This window comes from Prosopis cineraria, unplaced genomic scaffold (assembly GCF_029017545.1).
Source record: "Prosopis cineraria cultivar Desert tree isolate PC_DT_omini unplaced genomic scaffold, ASM2901754v1 PC2, whole genome shotgun sequence".
NCBI lineage: Eukaryota > Viridiplantae > Streptophyta > Magnoliopsida > Fabales > Fabaceae > Prosopis > Prosopis cineraria.
This window is the reverse complement of record NW_026555333.1, coordinates 48279090-48286629: the sequence shown is the minus strand read 5'-3', so window position 1 is coordinate 48286629 and position 7540 is coordinate 48279090. Positions and strand designations below refer to the sequence as shown.

At 38.2% G+C, this 7540-nt stretch overlaps 1 pseudogene; it reads left to right on the top strand.

Annotated features, from left to right (window-relative positions):
- Window positions 1–4070: 4070 nt before the first annotated feature.
- Window positions 4071–5921, top strand: LOC129302843 (uncharacterized; annotated as a pseudogene).
- The last annotated feature ends 1619 nt before the right edge of the window (window positions 5922–7540 follow it).

The window sequence follows — 7540 nt, the reverse complement described above, 5'->3', positions numbered from 1 at the left end:
ATCTTTAATAAAGAATGGAAAAAAATCTACTTACCTTGGATGGATGCTATAGTCATCAATACTTTAGGTATACAGCTAAATCCCAAATCTCTCAAACCCAGCTTAGTTAAGATGTGGCAACTCAAAGATTTTGAATTTGTTGATCTTGTTAATGGCTACTACATATTTAGAACCAATAATCACTTTGCTTATGATAACATTCTTAATAGTGGTCCTTGGACAATCTTTGATCATTGTATTTTAGTTCAACGCTCGATGCCTAGCTTCAACCTAAACTCTAACATGTTAGGCAAAATTGCCCTTTGGGTTAGGCTAACAAATGTTCCAATACAGTGCTATGACAAAGAAATTCTATAAAGACTTGGAAATTACGTTGGTAAAACTTTAAAGGTGGACTCCAACTCCCTATCTAAGTCAAATTCCATGGATGAGCAAGGAAAAATAAAAAGAGGGAAATTTGTGAGAATTAGTGTTGAAGTCGATCTACAAGAAAAAAAACTAGTACCCAAACTTCTAATCAAAATGAGCTTTATAATGTAGAGTATGAAAGTCTTAATCTCATTTGCTTTGGGTGTGGGTGTTATGGTCATAACAAGAACAATTGTGTAACATCTCGAGATTTAATTCCCTGATTGATTAAACCTAATTAGGGTAATTAAGTAAGTTGAAGTGGTGTGTGGCCAGAAAGGTCTAATAATCATATTTGATGGTATTTCAACCCTAATTGTGGGTCTAATATCGAGGCGGGGCACCCGAACATCAAAAGGAGAAGAAAAGGAAGAGTTAATATCGCTATGCCACATACCACGACGTGTATATCATCTGCTGCATTGCACAGACATTTCTAAGTGAGGGAAGACCTCTTTGTGTCATGCGTCACGGCACATTGTGTGTCTGCTATAGCACATGGCCATTTTTTACAGTTTATTAGATGCAAAATGAGACAGAAATAGAAAGAAGAGAAAAGAGAGATGAAGAGATGCACTAATGCTCTGCTAGGGTTTACTTGTGGATAACTTTGGGAGTATTTTGAAGGTTACAAATACCCAAGGTAAGTATCACACTCATTAATCTCCCCATGTTTTTCACATTTATGAGTTTGTGGTTAAGGTTTGATAGTGAAAGTGGAATTTTAGTTCATATAGGTTATGGGTCCAAATTTAATGACTTAAATGGAGTTAATAGAAGTATATTAGAGTATCTAAACTTAAGTATAATGAGTTTTGGTATCTTGAGTTGTTGGACATCATTAATATCCAAAAATCTTATTTATTATGGGTGGTTGGAAGTTTGTGATGCCATTAATGGGGATTTAATGGCTCATTAATGGTATTGGGGGCTAAAGGTAATTATTAAGCCCAATGGATAGGCTCTAACTTATGTAGAGAGAATGTTGGGCAATTTAGAATTAGAGATTGAGGGTTTACATGCTTGGATTAGTAATGTTGATGAAATCCAACTTGGTTGATTGTAGTTTTAGCTCTTGGTCACCTATTGGATTGAAAATTTAAGATTGAAAGTTAGTTAGTTTCAAAAGTTTGAGGTAACCGGGAGAAACTCTACTTTAGATAGTTATATATAATTGATTGTTAATTAGTTATTAAATATGAATTGTGAATGTTACATGCATGGAATTGATTTTTAAAGTAAAAAACTATATATTAGTTTCAATGAGTGCATGAGAAAGCTATTTTTGGCATGAAAATGTAAAATGCAAAGTCAAGAGGATCTTAACTATGAATATGCTTATGTTTTTGAAAAATGAATATGATGATATGTAGAGTTATTTTTGAGTTAATGAGAAATGAATCTTGAGAACATGATGAGAATACATACTTAGATAGTACATGGTCATGAGCCCAACGTAATTGTTGTGATAATGAGTATATGAAAGTGAAAAAGTGAAAACGAGTGAGTATTAATTATGACATGATCAATGACGAGAGTTTGCCTAGGGATTAGGAGTAAAAAAAATTTCATATGATATTTTGGCTGCCTTTCATGTACAGGGGTATAGCCTTGTGCTACAGTTTGTCAAGAGACTATCCCATAATTTGTCGAGGGACTAGAACCTAGTTATCTCCACTGATTCAATAAGGAGAATAGCCTAGAGTATAAGACACCCTAGGGATTTGAGAATGGGGAAAGCCGTGGTTTGAGAGTGAGTCTTGTGATCTTTAACCAGGTCAGACCTCACGATTGGTGAGCTTGGGTAGTCCAGTCACACGAACAGAGCCTTAATCAGTGTTATAGCCTACGGTTTTGGTCTGAGGAAATAAGGGAGATATAAGGTTAGTTGATCATTGCCTAAGTAAATATATGACGTGTCATAAGTGATGAATGATGGCAAGTCACATGAGTATGGGTCATGTCACATATTTAAGAATATGGTGACAATGCACTTAGTTATGAGAGTTAAAAAAGTTATTTAATGATAAATGATGAGACATGATATATGCCAACATGTTTTATATATTTGATTTCCTTGTGCATGTATTTGGTTTATAATTGTATGCCAACATGTTTTATATATTTGATTTCCTTGTGCATGTATTTGGTTTATAGTTGATATATAACTGCATAGGGTATGTTTAACCTTAGTTATTGAGTAGCTAGACTCACTCCTTTCATTTAACATTTTTCAAGCTTTAGCTCTGATGTTGAGAGGGAGAAGGCTAAAGAGGTGAGGAATTAGCATATTCCTACTATATGCCTTTAGTTTAGATTTAATTGTGTAATAGCATATGATTTTCCAATTCTATGATACATGCAACCACACTTGTACTACTTTATTGTTGAAAATGTTAGATTTGTATTTTGGGCTCTTAGTCTTTGTGTATTTTGATATATATATATATATATGGGCAAAATACTAGTGCAAGTGTACAAATAATAATTTGAATATGTTTTGAACAATTTGGGTGAGATGCAATGATAAATTACCTTCCCCTCTGTTTTTGGTAAAATGGGGTTGAGGAGTAAATTTTTGTTATACTAATGTTTTGGTGCTTATGACATGTTGTACTGATAGTCCTAAATCTATTGGATATAGTCCAAGTGTTAGGAAAAGCTTTTGGCACTTGTTGAGGGTTTTGGACACCCATTTTGTATAAAAGTTTTGAAAAGTGATTTAAATGTATTTGGGTGTCCAACTTCCTAGGATAACATGTTTTAAAAATAAAACCCATGCCATTAGCTAGTTCATGTAAAGACCTTTCTTTAGACATCTAGATCACATCATTTGAACATCAAACGAAGAATTGGGGCAAATTGGAAGTTTCCTAATTCTGCTATCAAATGACAGCAGAATCAGTAGAAATTTCATGCAACACACCGTCGTGCATGGCGCCTGAACAGCAGAACATGGCACAGAGAGCAACACGCTGCGGCGCATTGTGCACAAGTCGTGGCACATTGCCTTATATCATAGCATATGTTTTGTTTTTCAACCATTTTTGACTTCCTTCAGTCCTTTGAAATATCCCATGCTTCTGTGACTTATTTTTACTCTGATATGAAAGATTTTGATTGATTTAACCTATCCTATACAGAAGACGATCTGCGGCATTCAACTAAATGAAGATGGCATGAAGATGATTGCTGCTCTCCTTCCTTCATTATTATACAATAATCGAATTTGGAATATGCGCTTCTCTTCTTTTTCCCGTTGAAGCAGTGTTCCCCAACCCTCGAAGGGAACCTAGCTCTACAGCATTACGTGAACATTGTTTTCTTTCTATTCCGCTTCTCTCACTCGTGTTTCACCGTTGAAGTGGCAGCGAGTGTTTGTTTGAACACTTACCGATGGATTCTTAAAAAAGATTCTATTAATAGTTACTGATGGTTTAACCAAGGAGCCTTGTATTGCACTCTACTTATATGCTAAGGAAGTCAGACGCTTATATACTAAGTTTGGACCCTTGTTCACTGCACTTTATCTTAAGTAGTGCTCAAGTTCTCTCCAGATAGCGTATGGAGGAAATAAGTGCCCTCCGGAGCATCTAGCTGTACCTGTCTCTCTATCCAGGTCAGGTTTTCCTTGAATCATTCCATCCTTTATGCGTCATAAGATGTACAAACGGGATGACACGGCTGACATATTGGTGAAGTGTTGGTTGTCTCTCTTTTCGCTTGCAAGAATTATTCTTGTGGCAAAGAGGGTAGCGATTAGAATAGTACTCGAATCCATTTATGATCCTCAGTTTTCAAACACATCGCACTTTGCTCAGGTCAAGGCCACCACTCAGCCCTAAGACGGATCAAGGAAGAGTAGGGACCCTCTCGCTGATTTTTGGAATTCGACATCAGGAAGTGTTTTCACACCATCAATCGACATCGAATCATCCCAATCTTTAAGGAAGAGATTGAAGATCCCAAGCTCTTTTACTCAATTCATAAAGTGTTTTCCGCTAGACGACTCGTAAGAGGTGAGAAGGGCCCTTACTTTATCCTACATAATGTACTACTATTGGCCCTACCAGGCAACATCTACCTACACAAGCTCGATCAGGAGATAGGAAGGATTCGACAAAAGTACAAAATTTTGATTGTTCAGAGAATAAGATTGATTTTATTAAGGACAGGTTGTATTAATGACCAAGAAAACTCTGGAGAAGAAGCAAGCTTCAACGCTCCCCAAGACAATAGAGCCATCATTGTGGGGAAGGTTAAGAGCATTCAATGTAAAGCGGCCTTTCATTCCCTTATTTTGTCATGGCACACCCCCCACAAGCACCCCCAGGCTTAAGGGGGACCAGAAAAGGCCTTTTATTTTCCCCCCTTCGTTAGCCTTTGCCGCCTTCCTTAATAAGCCCTCGAGCCTCCTTTATGCTGCCTTCTTCATAGAAGCCATCGGGTTGACCCCGAATGCTGAATTCTATGGTAGAGAGTGCTGTAATAATAATTGGGCCATGAGAGCAAAAATTCAATATTGCAAAAGAAAGGGCCTGCTGATAGAGCTAGGTGGGGAGGCAATACTAGTTTTCAGGTCAGAGAAAGACTCGGCCTATAAGCTGGCCTCTTTAAAAACCCTTTATTTAATAAGGATTTGTTACGTGCAATATGCCGATGACTTACTATTGGGAATCGTAGGTGTCATAGACCTTCTCATAGAAATAGAAAAACATATTGCCCACTTCCTACAATCCGGCCTCAACCTTTAGGTAGGCTTTGCAGGATCAACAATAATAGCTGCACGGAGTATGATAGAATTCCTCAGTATGGTCATTCATATAGTCCTTTTGAGGATGACTCCTATACAATTCTTGCGAGAGCTGGAGAAGCGTCTACGGATGAAGCACTGTATCCATATAACTGCTTGCCACCTACGCTCCACCATCCATTCTAAGTTTAGGAACCTAGGTAATAGTATCCCGATCAAACAGCTGACAAAGGGGATGAGTGAAACAGGGAGTCTACTTGACGAGGTTCAACTAGCGGAGACTCTTGGAATAGCTGGAGTAAGAAGTCCCCAAGTAAGCATTTTTTGGGGGACCGTCCAGCATATCTGGCATGGATCAAGGGGGATCTCATTATTGCATAGATTATGTTAGAGCAACATACCATCATATGTTCAAAAGGCAATCTCACGGTTGGGCATAAGTGTCCAAAAGTTGTCATTGTATACTCCTGCAGGTCGGAAGGCGATGGGGGAATGAAGAGGATACAGGGTGGGATCTATCAATAGTAAATTCCCCATACAGATAGAGGCACCTATAAAAAAGATAGTCCTTCAGCTTTGGGATTGAGGAATTATTAGCCGAAGAAGACCTTGGCCAATCTATGTGGCCTGCTTAACGAACGTCAGCGATGGAGACATCGTAAATTGATCTATGGGCATCGCAATAAGTCCTTTATCCTACTACAGGTGCTGCGACAACCTTTACCAAGTCCGAATGATTGTCAACTACCAGATCCGCTAGTCTACAATATTCACCCTAGCCCACAAGCACAAATCCTCGGCACAAAATATAATCCCAAAGTACTCCAAAGACTCAAATATAGTAAATCAAGAAGGTAATAAGACCCTTACAGAGTTCCCCAACAGCATAGAGCTTGGGAAGCTCGGACCCGATCAAGATTCGAACAACAAGGAGCACTCAACTACTAGTCTAGTCTAGTAGTTTTTTTGTTTTTCTATTAGTTGTAATGCGAATAGGAATTTACTTATGAGATTAGTTGAGTAGCCTTACGTTAGTTGTCTGCTATAAGATAGCTAGTTTTGGGGCTTTCAACATAAAAAAGCCTATTCGATTTGGCTTCGCTATCGCTCATGACTTGTATTATAGTCGTAATCTTATAGTCAGCCTGAAAGTTTGATTGTGATGACTAGCTTCTACCGCTAGCATTTGGACTTGGAAGCAAGCTACATCTACCTTAATTCAATGAATGAATGAATGAAAAGAAAGTACTTACCGGTACAGAGATACTCAACTAAGAGGAAGAAAAGGAAGGACAGGTTGGTTCGAGGACCCATTGGTCAAAGGAAGGGGGTCCTTATTCCGAGATGAAGTCATATGACGCGAGAGTGTCACATACGGTTCCTTTGAAAAGGGTGTGATACCACCACCTATCAGGCCCGATAAGCGGTCCACGGAGCTACATCTCTACTCACCTGGTCTATACACATCACTCTCTCCAGGAGGTTGGCCACCTGTCTTAGATCTAAACATTTTAAAGAGGATCCCAAGCTTGATCTGGTTTAGTATCAAGGTGATTCTGTTTCTGTTTCTATATATGTGGGTCCGTGCAGTATTTCCACGATATCATTATGATCAATTAATGGGACTTGGCTGAAAAGTGTTCTTGCCTTTATCATTAGCTCAGGTAGTCACTGTTTCTAGTGTTTTAGTCACCTTTTCATGGCTTCCTTAATTATGTGCTAAGAATTTCCCTATGGAGTAATAGGAAGCAGGCTAGTCCCCAAAAATGCTTGTTTAAGTAAGGTCATTGGGGTGTTAATTAAAAAGCCTGGGCCCACAGACATAGGAAGGCTTTTCTTACCTTCCAACTGCATCACCAAAAGTGACTCCGAATAACGGAACTACAAGGGCGTGATCCAATTCTGAGGTGGAACCAGATATGTAGGCAAGTCTTTTCCAAGAAAGAATAAAAGGCAGAAGAATGTAACTCAGTGCAACTGTCTTCTTTGAAAATGAAAACACATTGATAGATAGTTAGATCTTCCCATACATTCCATCTTTTCACACCAACCCCCTTTTTCTTATAGTATAAATAATTACTCTTTAGCATCTATGCTCTAAAAGGTGTCTGGAATAGTATATACTAGTTCAATTCCACTTAAGTCCCCTGGAATTGTTTATGGAAGTTCACTTTCTTTTATCCTTAATCATCCATGTAATTGTTCTATTATTGGAAGTTACCCATTACTCAAGATAGGGCCTTGCAGTCTAAGAGTGCTTGATAAGAATCCAATTATGATGTCTCCACTCTTTCCTCCTACAACTCCTGCCGTAAAAGTCTTTGTTTTGAAAGAGCTGCCCCTTTTAGATCCTGCTGAAGTAGCACTTTAAGTGCTAAA